Here is a 20,811-nt window from a genome sequence, read left to right on the forward strand (position 1 = left end):
GTAAATAAAAGGCATACATATTGGAAAGGAAGGCTCTCTAATCATAGATGACATGATATTGTATTTAGAAAATCCTAACGAATCCACTAAAACACTATTAGAATTAATAAACAAGTTCGGCCAAGTAACAGCATACAAGATCAATACACAAAAATCAATTTTATTGCTATACTCTAGCAATGAAAACTCTGAAAATGAAATTTTAAAATGATTACATTACCGAACCATCAAAGAGAATAAAATATGTAGAAACAAATTTAACAAAAGAAGTTCAAAACTTACGCTCTGAAAACTACAAAACATTACTGAAAGGAATTAAAGAAGATCTAAATAAATGGAAAGACAACTCATGTTCATGAATCAAGAAGATTTAATATTGGTAAGAAGTAGTGTTCTCTAAACACTCTACAGACCCAACAAAATCCCTCAAAATCCCAGCTGCCTTTCATGCAGAAATTTGTATGATTACCCTAAAATTCATATTGAAACATAAGGGACCTAGAAGAGCCAAAACCATCTTTAAAATGAAGAACAAAGTTGGAAGACTTACACTTCCCAATTTTAAAACTTATTACAAAGCTACATTAATCAAGATTGTTTGGCACTGGGATAAGAACAGATATCTAGATCAAAGGAATAGAATTGAGGATACATAAATAATTAAATTTATGGTGATTTGATTTTCAATATAGGTGGCAAGCAAATTCAATAAGGAAAAATAGTCTCTTCACCAAATGGTGCTGTGATAACTGGATATCCTCATGCAAAGGATGAAGTCGGACCCCCTACCTTACATCATATACAAAAATTAATTGAAAAGTATTGTATATCTAAATTTAAGAACTAAAATAATAAAAATAAAAGTCTCCAGAGAAAATAAAAGAGTAAATGTTCATGACCTTGTATTATACAATGGTCTGTTAGATATGACACGAAAAGCACAGGTGATGAAAGAGGGAATAGATAAACTGGACTTAAGAAAATTAAAAATTTTCATGCTTCTTGGTCTTCATCAAGTAATTGAAAAGAAAACCCATAGAATGGGAGAAAATATTTGCAAATCATGTATTTGATAAGGGATTTGTATCTAAAAAAATAAGTAACATTCTTTCAACTCAACAATAAAAAACAAATAACTCAAATTTAAAATGGGCAAACGACTTGAATAGACAGTACTCCAAAGAGTAACAGGAATGGCCAACAAGCTTATGAAAAGAATCTCAACATGATTAGTCATTAGGGAAATTCAAATAAAAACCACAATGAGATGCTACTTCACACTTACTAGGAAGGCTGTAATGTTTTAAAAAGGAAAACAGTAGTGAACAAGTATGGAGAAATTGAAACCCTTGCATATTGCTGGTTAAAATATCAAATGATGCAGCATCTGTGGAAAACAATTTGGGTTTCAATATAAGTTTCAAAATATTGTACAACAGGATTGTTTTTAATTACCTGAAGAAATCCGGGTAAAGAGAAAACAAGAGTTGCACAATAAGACAGAGCCAGGTTTAAGTTTAATAAACAAGGTGCATGCATGAAGTCTTACAATTACTAGAAGTCAACCATTCAAGTGAACTTTTAAAAAATAAATTTATTTATTTATTTATTTATGGCTGCATTGGATCTTCATTGCTGCGCGTGGGCTTTCTCTAGTTGTGGTGAGCGGGGGCCACTCTTCATTGCGGTGCATGAGATTCCCATTGTGGTGGCTTCTCTTGTTGTGGAGCATGGGCTCTAGGTGCGTGGGCTTAAGTAGTTGTGGCACACGGGCTCAGCAGTTGTGGCTCGTGGGCTCTAGAGTACAGGCTCAGTAGTTGTAGTGCACAGGCTTAGCTGTTCTACAGCATGCGGGATCTTCCCAGACCAGGGCTCAAACCTGTGTCCCCTGCATTGGCAGGCAGATTCTTAACCACTGCGCCACCAGGGAAGCCCTGAAGTGAACTTTGGCTCTTCTTAATAGCCAATGCAAAAAGCAAAATTTCATCTCTTACCTGATCATAAGATAAAACTTGACCTGAAAAATCTCTTTTCTGTATCCTTACAGAAGTGACATTACAATTTACCCAACAACACTTTTAGGGTTAACAAAACAATGACTTTCATAGGGCTATCTATCATGTATATTTGTAACATCATGATAAAGCTTAATTCAGTAAAACTAGTTATATCAGCAGCCTAAATAATGCAGGTTAGGTGTATAGCTTTCTGATGGCCAGGCTTTGAATTTGAGCCATTTTGGAGTATTCACAAAATAGAAGAATTGTATCCTTTAAGAGATCTTCCATCAAAATTCTTTTTTTTCAACCAAGTTTTAGATATGTATTAGAAGGGTGACAAACAAATCTTCACAGGGGCGAGTACAGTAAAATAGATGAGAGAAGTGGGACTTTCTAATAAAAACAAACTACAAATACAATTGAAAAATGGTATTTAATATGCAGCCACCTCCATCTTAGGGGTTAGGAGCTATGGTAAACCAGAGCCTACTATACTTCCAACCAGTCTATTTTTACTATAACCAAAATATGTGTTATATATTGCTAGATCTCTTACCTTTCTTAGTTGTAGCATTCAGAAGTCAATTACAGAAAACAGAAACCATTAAGGTTATTTCATGCATAAAGAGTAAAGGGCTTCAATATGGGAAACTGAGTGTTTGCAGTTTGTAGAGGGTGGGTCTTCAGAAATGACTGCCAGGAGAATGATGAAGAATCAGACCTCAAGTAAGCTGCCAACCCTACTTCAATTAGGAAAGTGGGAAATCTTGAATCTTTCACTTTAACTGTTGACTCCAAGAACCATACAATTAAGAAGCTACTACTGCTTTTAGCCATTAGTTCCAGAGTCACCCCTTTCCCATTAGGTCCACACTGACAACAGAAATAATAGCAACAACAACTAAAGGATGCATCTTCTGGCCCTGCTTCTTGATTTCCACAAACCTGGTGACAGGAATACTGCTTTACAGGTAAACCAAAAACCTCCACGATCATGTTTGCCACCGGGAACAACTGAAACCTCTGCTTTTAAAGTATCACTTAACTATATCTGATTGGTGAATGCTAAAACTAAATAATTTCTTTCTGGAAGCTCCAATTAGAAATGTAATTTTTAACTTTTAACTAAAAATGTGTCTGTGTGGGCATGAGAGATGTATTCAGAGTAGTAGTGCATTTTATCCACCATATACTTTTATGATAAAATGACCAGAGTTTTAAAGTGCTGGCAATTAATTCAATTTTTTAAAAATGTTAATGGGCAGGCTAACAGTGTGGGAGTTCATAAAGTACAACTGTGAGCACATTTGGCTTCATGAGGATGGTAGTTTGTGGTCTCCTTCAGTATGGAGGAACATCAAGATCAAGCTCTGCCCTCCAGTCTGTAAAGAAATACCAATAGTGCTTTCCTCTAATAAAAGCTTTTAAAATTGTATTTATCTTACAAAAGTAGAAATTCTTGACAAAACAGTCCAAAAATATGCAAGTTTATATAGTAAAAGTGAAAATTTCTCACCTATCACTGTCACTCCTCTTTTGTAACCTTTATTAACCTTGTGAAATAAATCATACCTCACTTTGAAAAAAAGAGATGAAAAAGCAGGAAAATGTGACCAATAATCAAGAGAAAGTACTTTTAAATAGATGCTAACCATGAGATAACCCAGATGTCAGATCTAGCTTACAAAGACTTAGCACTTTAAAACAGCAAAAAAGAAAGTACTTACAATTCTGTGGGCTGACTCAGTGATTCTCCACTGCATGCAGTGCCAGTTGGGATCACTCATATAACTTCATTCATTTAAGAGCTTAGCTGGAATGCCTTGGTTCTCCTCTATGTGGACTCACTTTTCACACAATGTCTTATCCTCCAGAACCTTCTACATTTATACCCTTGATTTGATCTTGACCCTGGGAAGTGCTCAGGATTTAATCAACTCCATGAGGCCATTCCTTATTTTGAGAGCCATTTGCCAGGTGGAGAAGCTACAAATGAGAAAAAAGTTTTATTTTCCAAACCAGTAAGTCTTATATATATAGACATATTTATTCCATATTATTCTTGAAAACTGAACAGTTCCTTCTTTAGCTCATCTCTCTCTTATAATTTATCATAGATAGCTAAAAGAAGCTAACTGACACTTCTGAATTCTTGACAATTTTGTTGCCTGGCTATCACCTTAACCAGTACTAAAATTTTGTTAGGTATTTTTTCTACCTTCCAGGTTATCACAAGTGACAATTCTGTCAATGTTATATCAATATATAACAGAGAAAAGGGCAATGGCAGTTTCCTCACTGTTCTCTCAGCCTTCAATCACAATCTACTCACCACTCTTCCAGCCACCCAGTCTCAAAGACAATGGCATTATTTTATGTTTTTGTTACAGAAACACTCCACTTCTAGGGGGCAATTCTATTTTAGTTATCTATTATTGTTTAACAAGCACTACAAAACTAGTAATTTAAAACAATGATGATTTATTATTTCTTACAAGTCTACAGGTTGACTCAGTAGTTATTCTGTCCCACATAGTATTACCGGGAATCACTCATATGACTGCATTCACCTGGGAGTAAAACTGCTTCACCTCAGTCTTCTGCACTGTACTTTCTCATCACAGGGTGTCTCAATTCCCAGTGCTTCTCTACATGCCCCCCATAATAGAAGGATAGCTAGCATGGACTTCCTTACAAAATAGCAGCTGGTTTCTAAGACAGCAAAAAAAGAAAATTCAAAGGCCCTGAATGGTGATCCCCAGAAGTAGTATAGTATTGTTTCCACTGCATTCCATTGGTCAAAAACTTACAAAGACAGCCAGGTTTCAAGGAGAGTGAAAATAGACTCTTACCCTTTTATGGGAAGAGTACTAGACAATACTGGGAGGGGAGAAAATTTTTGAAAACCAATCTATCAATCTCAGCAACCTACAGAACCAAAAAACTCAGAACCGAGGCAGGATACATACAAAGAAAACTCCAGCTAGGCCCATATAGTCAAACTGCTGCAAATCAATGAAAAAGATAATCTTAAAATGTCAGAGAGGGCTTCCCTGGTGGCGCAGTGGTTGAGAGTCCGCCTAATGATGCAGGGTACATGGGTTCGTGCCCCAGTCTGGGAAGATCCCACATGCCACGGAGCGGCTGGGCCCGTGAGCCATGACCGCTGAGCCTGCGCGTCCAGAGCCTGTGGCCGCTGAGCCTGCGTGTCTGGAGCCTGTGCTCCACAATGGGAGAGGCCACAACAGTGAGAGGCCCACGTACCACAAAAAAAAAATGTCAGAGAAAAACTAAATACTATATAGATGAAAACAGTAATAAGATTGACAGTAGGCTTCTTATCAAAATAAAATAATGGTGGCTAGAAGACAATGGACTTACATATTTAAAGTGCTGAAAAAAAGTACTACTGTGCATATACCCTGAGAAAACCATAATTCAAAAAGAGTCATGTACCAAAATGTTCATTGTAGCTCTATTTACAATAGCCCAGAGATGGAAACAACTTAAGTGTCCATCAACAGACGAATGGATAAAGAAGATGTGGCACATATATACAATGGAATATTACTCAGCCATAAAAAGAAACGAAATTGAGCTACTTGTAATGAGGTGGCTAGACCTAGAGTCTATCATACAGAGTGAAGTAAGTCAGAAAGAGAAAGACAAATACCGTATGCTAACACATATATATGGAATTTAAGAAAAAAATGTCATGAAGAACCTAGGGGTAAGACAGGAATAAAGACACAGACCTACTAGAGAATGGACTTGAAGATATGGGGAGGGGGAAGTGTAAGTTGTGACAAAGCAAGAGAGAGGCATGGACATATATACACTACCAAACGTAAGGTAGATAGCTAGTGGGAAGCAGCCGCATAGCACAGGAAGATCAGCTCGGATGCTTTGTGACTGCCTGGAGGGGTGGGATATGGAGGGTGGGAGGGAGGGAGACGCAAGAGGGAAGAGATATGGGAACATATGTATATGTATAACTGATTCACTTTGTTATAAAGCAGAAACTAACACACCATTATAAAGCAATTATACTCCAATAAAGATGTTAAAAAAAAAGATGTAAAAAAAAGTAAAGTTAGAATTCTATACACTGTAAGATATCTTTCAGAAAAAGACTAAATGAACACATTTCCAGACATATAAAAGCCAAAGCATTTGTCTCAAATATGCCTATACCACAAGAAAAGATTAAAAAAAGATGGCAGAGTGGAAGGACGTGTGCTCACTCCCTCTTGCGAGAGCACTGGAGTCACAACTAACTGCTGAACAATCAGTGACAGGAGGACACTAGTACTCACCAAAAAAGATGCCCCACATCCAAGGACAAGGGAGAAGCTGCAATGAGATGGGAGGAGGGGTGCAATCACAATAAAATCAAATCCCATGGCCACTGGGTGGGTGACTCACAAACTGGAGAACACTTATACCACAGAGGTCCACCCACTGGAGTGAAGGTTCTGAGCCCCACGTCAGGGTTCCCAACGCAGCCAAAAATAAATAAGTAAAGAAAATAAATAGAAAACAATTTAAAAGTAATATGGGCAGAAGACCTAAATAGACATTTCTCCGAAGAAGACATACAGATGGCCAAGAGGCACATGAAAAGCTTCTCAACGTCACTAATTATTAGACAAATGCAAATCAAAACTACAATAAGGTATCACCTCACACCGGACAGAATGGGCGTCTTCATAAAATCTACAAACAACAAATGTTGGAGAGGGTGTGGAGAAAAGGGAATCCTCTTGCACTGTTGGTGGGAATGTAAATTGATACAGCCACTATGGAGAACAGCACAGAGGTTCCTTAAAAATCTAAAAGTAGAATTACCATATGACCCAGCAAGCCCACTACTGGGCATATACCCAGAGAAAACCATAATTCAAAAAGGCACAAGCAACCCAATCTTCACTGCAGTACTATTTATAATAGCCAGGTCACGGAAGCAACCTAAATGCCCATCGACAGACGAATGGATAAAGAAGATGTGGTACATATATACAATGGAATATTACTCGGCCATAAAAAGGAACAAAATCGGGTCATTTGTAGACACGTGGATGGATCTAGAGACTGTCATACAGAGTGAAGTAAGTCAGAAAGTGAAATACAAATAGTGTATATTAACGCATATATGTGGAATCTAGAAAAATGGTACAGATGAACCGGTTTGCGGGGCAGAAATAGAGACACAGGTGTAGAGAACAAACCTATGGACACCAAGGGGGGAAACTGGGTGGTGGTGGTGGTGGTGGGATGAATTGGGAGATTGGGATTGACATATACACACTAATATGTATAAAACAGAGAGCTAATAAGAGTCTGCTGAATAAAAAATAAATTCATTAAATTAAAAAACAAAAAAAGATAAAGCTAATGACATGAGATAGTTCATTTGGACTTTGTTAATGTACAACATTAACAATTTCTGCAATTTTAAATGCATTAAAACTGTGGTTGACTAAAAAAAATGATAAAAAAAAATTGTTCTTCACGCAAAAGGTGCAGATTGTAAGAGGAAAAAATGAATAGCACCAGAAAAGATAAGTATGCGGGTATACTTAAAAACATATATTAAATAAAAATAAAACATTAAATATACATGTGCAGCAATTTATTATGGGGTTTATAACATATATATAAACTATATCACACCAAAGTACATATATTCGTAGTATATGGACTTATACTAATCTAAGGTTTTTATATTGTGTGGAAAATAGTGAGATATTATGTGAAATTAGACTGTAATTAGTAAAGGATGTATTCTATAATTTTTAGAGAAACCACTAAAAATGACACACAAAAAGATACAAAGTCAGTAGAGGAGATAAAAGCAAATACTAAAATATAACTAGCACAAAAGAGGGAAGGAAAGAAGGAACAGAAGTAAAAAGAAAAGACGGCATGAATATAAAACAAATAGCAAGATGACAGACTTAAACTCAACCATAGCAAAAATTACATATAAATGGTTCAAATACTATAATTGAAAACCAGAGATTATAAGATAGGAGAAGAAAGCAAAACCCAACTCCATGATTTACAAGGACTGTACTTTCAATATGAGGACATAAACAGGCTGAAATTAAAAGGCTGAAAAAAGGTGTTCCATGGCAATATTAATCTCAGAAAATGTAGACTGTATGGAAAAGTGTAATGCCAGAAAGAAATTTAATAATAATAAAGGGGTAATTCATCATGAAGACATAATAACATAAAATGTGTATGCGCCTAGAAAAAGAGCTTCAGAATACCAAAAAAGTTGAAATTTTAAGAGATAAATAAATATACAATCATTATCAAATGTTTTAAGAAATCAGTAAAAACACAGAAGATTTGAACAATAATATCAGTCATCTTGACCTAATGTACATTTATAGATTCCTATACCAAACAACAGTAGATAACATTCTATTCAAATGCAGATTAAACATTCACCAGGACAGACCAAATGCTCAGCTATAAAACAAGTCTCCAGAAATTTCAAAGGAATGAAATCATATAGACTATTGCACTGGCCACTTGGAATTATATTAGAAATCAATAATAATTAGATACCTACAAATTTATAAATACTTGGAAATTATTCAACTTATCTATAAATTAACAGTGATTCAGAGAAAAACTGAGAAAAATTAAAAACTAAACTAAATTATGAATATACAGCAAATCAAAAATTGTGGGATGAAGCTAACACCATGTTTAGAGGTAAACATATAGCTTGAAATGTTTAAATTAAAAAATAAATGTTTAAAATTAATGACTTCTACTTTCATCTTATGCTAGAAAAGGAAGAGCAAATTAAACTCAAAATAAGTAGAAGAACTGAAATCAATGAACTAGAAATTGGATAAGTTATACAAAAAAGTCAAAGATTTTTCTTTTAAAAAGTTAATAAAATTTGTAAATCACTAGTAGGACTGACGAAGAAAAAAAGAAAAACAGCACAAATTATCTACATTAGGAATGAATGAGGGAACATCACTACAGTTCCTACAGACATTAAAATTATAAAAAGGGAATGTTGTGAACAACTTTATTCCAGTCAATATGACAACTTGGAGGAAATTACCAATGTCCTTGGAAGATAAAAACTACCAAAACTCAAACAAGAAAAAATAGAAAACGTATATCACCTTCTATTCATTAAAGAAAATGAATTAAAAAATCAACAGCCTTCCCACAAAGAAACCTTTAGGCCCAGATGCTTTCCCTGGTGAATCCTACTGAATACTTAAGGAAGAACTAACACTAGTTCTTCCTTAGTAACTAACACCAATCCTACACAAATTCTTCTAAAACTTAGAGGAGGAGAGAATACCCTCCACCTCATTTTACAAGGCTGCATAACACTATTACGAAAGCCTGACAAAGAATGACAAGAAAAATGAGAGATGGATATTACTCACGAATATAGGAGCAACATTCCTTAATAAAACAGTAGCAAATAAATATCAGCAATATATTAAAATGATAATACATCATGAATAAGTAGAGTTCATTCTAGTAATAAAGGTAATTTATCGTTTCAAAAGCAATTGATGAAATTCACCATTATAACAGACTAAAATTAAAACCATATTATCTTTTCAATAGGTACAGAAAAAGCGTTGGACATACTTCAACATCAATTCATGATTAAAATGAAAACTTTCAATACGTCGGGAATAGAAGGAAATTTCCTCAACCTGATAAAGGCATCTAAGAAAAATATACAATATTAGTTAGCCTGGATTTTCAGGTAGAAATATTTTGGTGTCCCTCCCTGGAATTAAAAGTAGAGGTACAGAGGACTTCCCTAGTGGCACAGTGGTTAAGAATCTGCCTGCCAATGCAGGGGACACAGGTTTGCTCCCTGGTCCAGAACGATCCCACATGCCACAGAGCAACTAGGCCCGTGTGCCACAACTACTGAGCCTGCGCTCTAGAGCCCACACACCACAACTATGGAAGCCTGTGTGCCCTAGAGCCCGAGTGCCGCAACTACTGAGCCCAGATACTGAAACTACTGAAGCCCGCGCACCTAGAGCCCATGCTCCACAACAAGAGACGCCACCACAATGAGAAGCCCGTGCACCGCAACGAAGAGTAGTCCCCACTCAACACAACTAGAGAAAGCCCATGCACAGCAACGAAGACCCAACACAGCCAAAAAAAAAAAAAAAAAAGTAAAGGCACAAAGAGGAAACCAATTATCCAGCACAAACTAATTTCCAACTTGGATTTAAGCTCCAATCAGAACAAGGTGTAAGCATGCGCTTACATGTACATACACACACACACACACACACACACACAGAAATACACATAAATGTATATGACAAACATATGTTCACAGATATTTAATAAAGATTGTTATTGGAAATTTTAAATTATGCTTTTCCAAAATATCCTAACTCCAATGGAGACAAAAGCAAGGTTGCCATGTACAGCTGAGCAAAGTATACACTGCACAACTAGTGGGGCACCATTCACACAGACAATAATGTGAATGGCATCCTTTGGAATTGTAAAATATAGTGGCCCTTTATGAGGCATTTGCTTCTGGCAGTTATTCAAGGAGCATGAATTACATTTACTAAATTGCTTCTTATCAAACTCATACTGCAATACTGCATGAAGAAACCAGGCTCCTACTTACTGATAAAGCAAATTTTCATATCTGTCCCCAAACTTGTTTTCAGTGTTCTGCAAAACTAGTTTTGAATACTCATTCAAGCTACCAACAAAAAGTCTTGCATTTCCTTAGAAGTCTTCTGATGCAATATACCTCTCTATCACATTTTCCTTCCTCAAAATGAACATGTCTTGAGGTATATGCTCTCAGAAGGCAATCTGAAGAATTATTGTTTAGGTGCTAATAGAAGATAATATAAATTGTCAACTATTATTTATTTTATTAACATAGTGGATCATATCTTCCAGATACTCTTTCCTAGGAAATACAAAAGGTTTTTCAAACAGCTGTTTCTTATTGGACCCTCTCGTAGAAGCCAAGGTCAACCACTAAATTGTAACTCAAGTGAAAGTATCGCTGCTGGGAACTCAGCTAATAGAGGCCAGATCTATTGCATTCTGTGGATCTAACTTGGTATAGGAATAGAACTACAAGAATCTAGAAGAATTGATAGTTAATGTAGCACAGGTATTCTCTCTCAAACATCAGTTTTCTCAATTGCGCTTTTGTCAGGAGATGGATAGCAGTCACTTCAAGGTTGGGCTCTCAAAAGTGTGTCTAGAATTCTGATATCCCAAGACACTGATTAACGTGAAACCCATATACTTTAGATATCAGATAAGCTAAAGACTAAAGTGATATTATGTAATGACAATTCACAGACCTAACGTATTCTTGCTGAGGCAGACTAGCCCACCTATACACATAGATCTGCCTACAGGGTTGCGTTCAGGCATAGCCAAATGTTCCCTTAAAAAATAAATTTTGGATCTATTCTAGTGTTTACATGGAAATCATGTTGTGTTCTCAGAGTTCAGAATCATAGGACATGGAAGATATCACCTTGACCTAGAAAAAGTTAAGGAAAAACCTTACCATGAACTTAAATTATCCTAGCTTATCACCTGTTGCAGACAATCTAATTTGAAGTAGTACTTCATTGAAATGGTTCTGCCAGGTTGGGTACCCCAAAATATTTCAACAAATTAACTTACTAGGTGGAATTACTGGTATTCACATGAACAATTTAAAATATACCAATAGGGATGGCTCCCTTTTTCTATGCCAGACTATATATTTTGATCACAATGAGGTAGAAATGTCTAGTCACTAAAATACAGATACTTGTCAAAAAGGCCTAAAGCATCATTCTCCATCCAGTGAAATACTCAAACAACATACAGATAATATCAACAATGCTTTCAGCCCACTGAACAAATATTCAGTGGTAACATACTCATAAGCTCAGTATTGACACTACTCCCTTAGTGATTGTGGTGTAGACAAAAGTGATTTTTACCTACAACCAAGAGCAGCATCACTGTAGAGACTACAGAATGGATATTCCAGAAAAGGAACTGAATGCTTTAACACATTTATTCATTTCTGTGGGTAGATACCATCAACCTAAGGTGAATTCAAATGACAATCTCTCTAAATCTTACCTGGGATTCAAAGGAAAATGTTTCTCCATAAAATATATTTGTAGCAGAAAAAGAATGAGGCTACAACATCCCAAATTAAAAAGGAAGGTACTATTCTCCCTCACTGCAGATCTGTAAGTCCATAAGGACTTTGGCATATCTTGCTTAGGGCCAATAGTCAAAAACTATTAGTCTTATCTGTTCCCAATATAAAGAAAAAAAATCATCAAAGTGTGGTCCATAACATCAGAAAATCAATTAATGTAATACACCATATCACTAAAATAAAGCACAAAAACCACGTGATCATATCAACAAATACAGAAGAAAACGTGCCAAAACCCAACATCCCTTTATAGTAAAACCAAGAAACTAGAAATAAAAGGAAACTTGCTGAAGTTGATAAAGGGCATCTATGAAAAATAGAGCTGACATCATACTTAAATGAGAGACTAAGTGTTCTACCCTTAAGATCAAGAACAAGACAAGAATGTCCACTCTCACTAGTCCTATTCAACACTGTACTAGAGTTTCCAGCCAGAGTGATCATGCAGGAAAATGAAATATCATAGCTTCTATACTGGAAATAAACTATCTATTTGCAGATGTCATGATCTTGTATATACTAAATCCTATGGAATTCACACACAAAAATCCATTAGAACAAATAACTGAGTTCAGCCAGCTGGCAGGATACAAAGTCAATATAAGTGAACCAATTTTATTTCCATACACTATTAAAGAACAATCCAAAAATGAAATTAACAAAACAATTCAATTTACAATATCTTCAAAAAGAACAAAATACCTAGGAATAAACTCTGAAAACTATAAAAATTGTTGAAAGAAATTAAAGATGACTGAAATACATGGAAAAACATCCCATGTTCATGGAACAGAAGACAATATTGTTAAGATGACAATACTCCTGAAATTGATCTACAGATTCAATACAATCTCTATCAAAATGCATGCTGCTTTTTTGCTGAAACTGACAAGGTGATCCTAAAATTTATATGGAAATTATAAAGAACCAAAATAGCAAAAACAATCTTGAGAAAGAATAAAGTTGGAGGACTCACACTCTAGATTTTAAAACTTACTACAAAGCTACAATAATCAAGAAAGTGTGTTAATAGCATATAGATATATAGATCAAGGGAATAGAATTTAGAGTCTAGAAATAAAACCTATTTGTTTATGGTCAACTAATTTTCAACAAGACTGTAAAGATGAATTATTGAGGAAAGAATAATTTTTAACAAATGGTTCTGGTACAACTGGATATGCACATGCAGAAGAATGAAACTGGACGACTTCCTCACATCATAAAAAAAATTAACTCAAAATTAGCTGTAGACCTAAACATAAGAGCTAAAAATATAAAACTCTTAGAAGAAGATAGAGGAGTAAATCTTAGATATTACATAAAAAATACAAGGCACAAAATAAAAAATAAATAAATTGGAGTGATCGAATTGAAATTTTTGTGATACAATGGACAACATCAAGAGGTTTAAAAGACACCCTAGTGATTTTCTCATATAAGCGTTGTTATCTGAGGCAATTAAATGGATGGATGTAGCTAAAAATATTCAATTTACAATTTCTCCAATATTTTTGGTATTAAAGTGTCTCTATATGGAGTGACATCAACAAAAAAGGTAGAGCGAGGAGTTCCAAGGATATGTCCTTCCACTGAAGTAACGATAAACTGTCAAAACTGACTTGTTCAAAACTAAGTAAATCAGATTGCCCGCCCCAATGTGAGTAGGCATCATCTAATCCACTGAGGGCCTAAATAGAACAAAAAAGCAGTGGAAGAGAGAATTTCACCTCTCGGCCTAAATGTATGAGCTGGGTCGTTGGTCTTGTCCTGCCTTTAGACTGGGACATGCACCATCAGTTCTCCTTGTCCTCAGGCCTTTGGATTAGAACTAGAAATTACACCATTGGCTCTTCTGGTTCTCAGGTTTTCAGACACAGACTGGAACTACACCACTGGCTTTCCTGGGCCTCCAAGAATACATAATACATATATAAATATATATGACATAAAATATATAAAACTATATATTTAAAATATAAATATACCCCCTATTGGTTCTATTTATCTGGAAAACCCTGACTAATACAGACTTTGGTATGAGGAGTGATTCTAGGGGAATACAATTTTAAGGACTTGTTTTCTACATACTAAATTGTTCTGGGGTTTCTAGAATTGGCTCTCTTATCTGATTAGATTTAAAGAATCACTCTATTTCAAGTAGTAAAGAAAGCACTGATAGTCCATAGTGTGATCTGGCAGCATAGATATGCAAAATATTATTGGATATTCCTAATCAACTATTTTATAAGAAGGAGCTGAGTGCCTGTGTACATGATACTTTCAAAAATTTTTGCAAAATAAACAAATGTAGTAAGATTGGTTGGTTGCTCCTAAGCTTACTGGACAAAGGGGTAAAAGAAAAGGATGAGCCCTAGGATTCAAATTGCCATCTCAAGTGCAGCATCAATGACCTGAAAGCTTCTATGTATAACCTGAAGGACACACTTATTTCCTATAGCTATAGGGCTGAGACTGCTGAAAATCAAATGTAGAATAATGGCATCCTAACTGGCTGAATTACAACACAAGTTGAAGTCTCAGTCTCACAGGGTATCTACTGTTAAAGTGAGCACATTGATTGGGAAAGATGGTATCCTATAAGCTGGGATGGGAAGTGTGAGAAGACCCTGATGAAGCTGCAGTCATTTAGGCCCTAAATTCTGATGAGCATTTTTTTTAAATCAGTGGAAGGGGTCTCCCTCCCTCTCCCCATCAGAAGCAAGGATTAACGCTGCATTATTTGAGGAAACTGTACTGGCCACCCCTGAGGCAGTTGTGTTGCAAGACAATGCTGATTATCCTCAGCACCCTACCCACAACCCTTCTTTGTTTCTAGACCTATAAGTAAATTCAAGGCCCAGCAGGCTCCTAATGTGAGGTTCAAAGTGTGACCCATAATGAGGTATATTACATTCCAAAAGAACAACTTCTGTTTTCAAATTTAGACAGAAAGAAATACAGGAAATATGTGTGGGAAGAGATATTAAGGATGTGGGATAATGGTAGAAGGAACATAAAGCTGGATCAGGAGGAATTTATTGATATGGACTCACTAAGCAGAGATTCTGCATTTAACGCTGTGACTCTGGAGTTACAGAAGTTTCTAACATTTTGTTTAGTTGGTTGGCTGAAAAGTAGATGAAAAGGTGGTCCATTGTGAACAAAGTGGACATGCTGGACCTTCTTTGCTTTAATGGAGAGAAAGAGTGGATGTGTCATTTAAGACCTACACACCCATACTGGGAAGATACAGAAGACATACCTTTCACCAACACTGTGAGAAATAAATTAGTGAGGGGAGTCCTGGCAACCTTGAGGAGCTCTGTAATTGGTCTTCTGTGCAGGCCAGACCTTACAGTGGGAACTGCAGTCACTGAGATGGGAAACCTATATGCAATGGGACTAAATGGATTCCAGGGTGGCAGTGACCAAGTGGCAGCACTCAACTGCTAAAAGCAAGGAGGATGGAGTTACTATAATGGACAACAGAGTCAAAACAGCAGTCAGATTATAGAATGCAAGGGAGTCCAGGCCCCACTGAGGAAGGAATTTGATCTACTACCAAAAATTTATACTGTTAATCTATCTCCCAGTGTTCAAAGGGACATGACTGTTGATTGGGGGAATGGAAGTAATCAAAGCTTTTAGGGACTTTTGATCAATCAAAGTCAATCGTTTTCCTACATACCAGCAATGAACAAGTGAAATTTGAAATAAAAGCACGATACCATTTACATTAGCACCCCCAAAATGAAACACTTAGATATAAACCTAACAAAATATTGTAAGATCTATATGAGGAAAACTACAAAATTCTGATGAACAAAAGCAAAGAAGAACTAAGCAGAGAGAAATCGCATGTTCATGAATAAAAAATTCAATTTTATCAAGATGTCAGTTCCCCCAACTTGATCTATAGATTCAATAGAATCCCAATCAAAATTCCATCAAGTCATTTTGTGTATAACAACAAAGTGACTGTAAAGTTTAGATGGAGAAGCCAAAGATCCAGAATAGCCAACACAATATTGAAGGAGAAAAACGAAGTAGGAAAGCTGATGTCACCCAACTTCAAGGCTTACTAAAAAGCTACAGTAATCAATACAATGTGGTATTGTTGAAAGAAGAGAAAAATAGATCAATGGAACAGAATAAAGACCTCAGGAATAGACCCAGAAAAATATAGTCAACTGATTTTTGACAAAGGAGCAAGGGCAATACAATGGTGCAAAGATAGTCTTTGCAACAAATGGTGTTGGAACAACTGCACGTCCACATGCAAAAAAAAAAAAAAGAAAGAAGAAGCTAAACACAGACCTTATACCTTTCAGAAAAATCAACTCAAAATGCATCACAGTCTTAAACATAAAATACAAAAGTATAAAATTATAATAAAACATAGGACAAAACCTTGTTGAACTTGGGTATGGGGATGACTTTTTAGATACAACAGCAAAGGGACAATCCACGAAAGAAATAATTGATAATCTAGACCTCATTAAAACACTGATAATCTAGACCTCATTAAAAATTAAAAACTTTTGCTCTGTGAAAGACAATGTCAAGAAAATGAGAAGACAAGCCACAGACTTGGATAAATATTTGCAAAAAAATCTGAAATAGAACTATTACTTAAACTATAAAAAGAACAATGAAAACTCAACAATAAGGAAATGAACAACATGATTAAAAAATGGTCCAAAGGGCTTCCCTGGTGGCTCAGTGGTTGAGAGTCTGCCTGCTGATGCAGGGGACAAGGGTTTGTGCCCTGGTCCGGGAAGATCTCACATGCCATGGAGCGGCTAGGCCCGTGAGCCATGGCTGCTGAGCCTGCGCGTCCGGAGCCTGTGCTCCGCAATGGGAGAGGCCACAACAGTGAGAGGCCCGCATACCAAAAAAAAAAAAAAAAGGTCCAAGGACCTTAACACACACCTCAAAAAAGAAGATATAGATGGACAAAAAAACAAAGGAACGATGCTCCTTATCATGTCATATATGTCATCAGGCAAATGCAAGTTAAAACAAAGGTGAGAAACCACTATATACTTACTAGAATGGCCAAAATCTGGAACACTAAACAAAACCAAATGCTGATAATAATGCAAAATGGCACAGTCACTTTGGAAAACATCTGGGAATTTCCTTACAAAGCTAAACATACATTTCCTGTATGATCCAGAAATCACGCTCCCTGCTAAATACCCAAAAGAATAGGAAAACTTATATCCACATGAAATCCTGCACTTGAATACTTACAGCAGCTTCTTTCATAACTGTCAAACTTAGAAGCAACCAAGATGTCCTTCAGTAGGTGCATGAATAAACTGTGGTATGTCTAGACAACGGAATATTTTTTAGCACTAAAAAGAAATGAACCATTAAGGTAAGAAAATGCATGGAGAAACCTTAAATATGTATCACTACGTGAAGCAAGCTAACACGATAAGGCTATATACTGTATGATCCCAACTACAGATATATGTCACAGATATTGCGGGTTCATTTCCACACTACTACAGTAAAGCAAATATCACAATAAAGCAAGTCACAGAAATTCTCTGGTTTCTAAGTGCATATAAAAGTTATGTTTACACTACACTGTAGTCTATTAAGTGTACAATAGCGTTATGTCTAAAAAATGTCCATATATTAATTAAAACACTTTACTGCTAAAAATGCTACCATCTGAGACTTCAGCAAGTTATCTTTTTGCAATAGTAACATGAAATATCACTGATCACAGATCACCATAACAAATATAATAATGAAAAAGTGAAATACTGCAAGAATTACCAAAATGTAACACAGAGACTCAAAGACACAAAATATTTCTGGAAAAATGGCATCAATAGGCTTGCTATATACAAGGTTGCCAAGAACATTCAATGTGTAAAAAGTGCATTATCTGTGAAGTGCAAGAAAGTGAAGCACAATAAAATGAGGTATTATTCTATATGATGTCCTGGAAAAGGAAAAACTATGGATTCAGTAAAAGATCAGTGGATGCCAGGGGTTGCGGGGGTGGGAAAAGATGACTAGGTGGAGCACAGAGGATTTATAAGACAGTGAAAATATTTTGTATGATACCATAACAGTGGAAATGTGTCATTATACATTTATCCAAATCCATAGAAAGCACAACATCAAGAGTGCAATGGAGGAAGCAAGAAAAACTATAATTCTGCAGCCTGTGGAAGAAAGAGCACACTCACAGAAAGACAGGCAAAATGAAAAGGCAGAGGACTATGTACCAGATGAAGGAACAAGATAAAACCCCAGAAAAACAAATAAATGAAGGGAGATAGGCAACCTTCCAGAAAAAGAAATCAGAACACTGATAGTGAAGATGATCCATGACCTCAGAAAAACAATGGAGGCAAAGATTGAGAGGATGAAAGAAATGTTTAACAAAGACCTAGAAGAATTAAAGAACAAACAAACAGAGATGAACAAAACAATAACCGAAATGAAAAATACACCAGAAGGAATCAATAGTGAATAACTGAGGCAGAAGAACAGATAAGTGACCTGGAAGACAGAATGGTGGAATTCACTGCCGTGGAACAGAATAAAGAAAAAAGAACGAAAAGAAATGAAGACAGCCTAAGAGACCTCTGGGGCAGCAATAAATGCAACAACATTTGCATTATAGGGGGCCCAGAAGGAGAAGAGAGAGAGAAAGGGGCAGAGAAAATATTTAAAGAGATTATAGTTGAAAACTTCCCTAACATGGGAAAGGAAATAGCCACCCAAGTCCAAAAAGCACAGAGAGTGCCAGGCAGGATAAACCCAAGGAGAAACACACCAAAACACATAGTAATCAAACTGACAAGTCAAAGACAAAGAATAATTATTGAAAGCAGCAAGGGAGAAACAAAAAATAACATGCAACAGAACTCCCATAAAGTTAGCAGCTGATTTCTCATCAGAAACTCTACAAGCCAGAAGGAAGTGGCAAGATGTATTTAAAGTGATGAAAGGGAAGAACCTACAACCAAGATTACTCTACCTGGCAAGGATCTCATTCAGATTCGATGGAGAAATCAAAAGTTTTACAGAGAAGCAAAAGCTAAGAGAATTCAGCACCACCAAATCAGCTCTACAACAAATGCTAAAGGAACATCTCTAAGTGGGAAACACAAGAGAAGAAAAGGACCTCCAAAAACAAACCCATAACCATTAAGAAAATGGTAATAGGAACATACATATTGATAATTGCCATAAACATGAATGGATTAAATACTCCAACCAAAAGACACAGGCTCACTGAATGGACACAAAAACAAGACCCATATATATGCTGTCTACAAGAGACCCACTTCAGACCTAGGGACACATACGGATAAAGTGAGGGGATGGAAAAAGATATTCCACACAAATGGAAATCAAAAGAAAGCTGGACTAACAATCCTGATATCAGATAAAATAGACTTTAAAATAAAGAATGTTACAAGAGACAAGGAAGGACACTAAAAAATGATCAAGGGATCAATCCAAGAAGAAGATATAGCAATTATAAATATATATGCACCCAACATAGGAGCACCTCAATACATAAGGCAAATGCTAACAGCTATAAAGAGGAAACCAAAAGTAACACCATAATAGTGGGGAAATTTAACACCTCATAAACACAAATAGACAGATCATACAACCAGAAAATTAATATGGAAACATAAGCTTTAAATAACAAAATACACCAGATAGATTTAATTGCTATTTATAGGACATTCCAACCCAAAATAGCAGAGTACATGTTCTTCTCAAGTGCACACGGAATATTCTCCAGGATAGATCACATCTTGGGTCACAAATCAAGCCTCGGTAAATTTAAGAAAATTGCAACCATATCAAGCACCTTACCTAACCACAACGCTATGAGATTAGAAATCAATTAGAGGGAAAAAAATGAAAAAAACACAAACACATGGTAGCTAAACAATACGTTATTAAATAACCAAGAGATCACTGAAGAAATCAAAGAGGAATTCAAAAAATACCTAGAGACAAATCACAACAAAAACACGACGAACCAAAACCTATGGGATGCAGCAAAAGCAGTTCTAAGAGGGAAGTTTATAGCAATACAAGCCTACCTCAAGAAACAAGAAAAATCTCAAATAAACAATCTAACTTTACACCTAAAGAAGCAAGAGAAAGAAGAACACACAAAACCCAAAGTTAGTAGAAGGAATGAAATCATAAAGATCAGAGCAGAAATAAATGAAATAGAAACAAAGAAAACAATAGCAAAGATCAATAAAACTAAAAATTGGTTCTTTGAGAAGATAAATAAAATTGATAAACCTTTAGCCAGACTCATCAGGAAAAAGAGGGAGAGGACTCAAATCATTAAAATTAGAGATGAAAAAGGAGGAGTTACAATGGACACCGCAGAAATACAAAGCATCATAAGAGACTACTAAAAGCAACTCTATGCCAATAAAATGGACAACCGGGAAGATATGGACAAATTCTTAGAAAGGTATAACATTCCAAGACTGAACCAGGAAGAAATAGAAAATAAGAACAGACCAATCACAAGTAATGAAATTGAAACTGTGATTAAAAATCTTCCAG

The sequence above is a fragment of the Delphinapterus leucas genome, chromosome X, assembly GCF_059928025.1.
Source record: "Delphinapterus leucas isolate spDelLeu-1000000601 "Yukka" chromosome X, BTC_Dleu_Yukka2, whole genome shotgun sequence".
Classification (NCBI taxonomy): domain Eukaryota; kingdom Metazoa; phylum Chordata; class Mammalia; order Artiodactyla; family Monodontidae; genus Delphinapterus; species Delphinapterus leucas.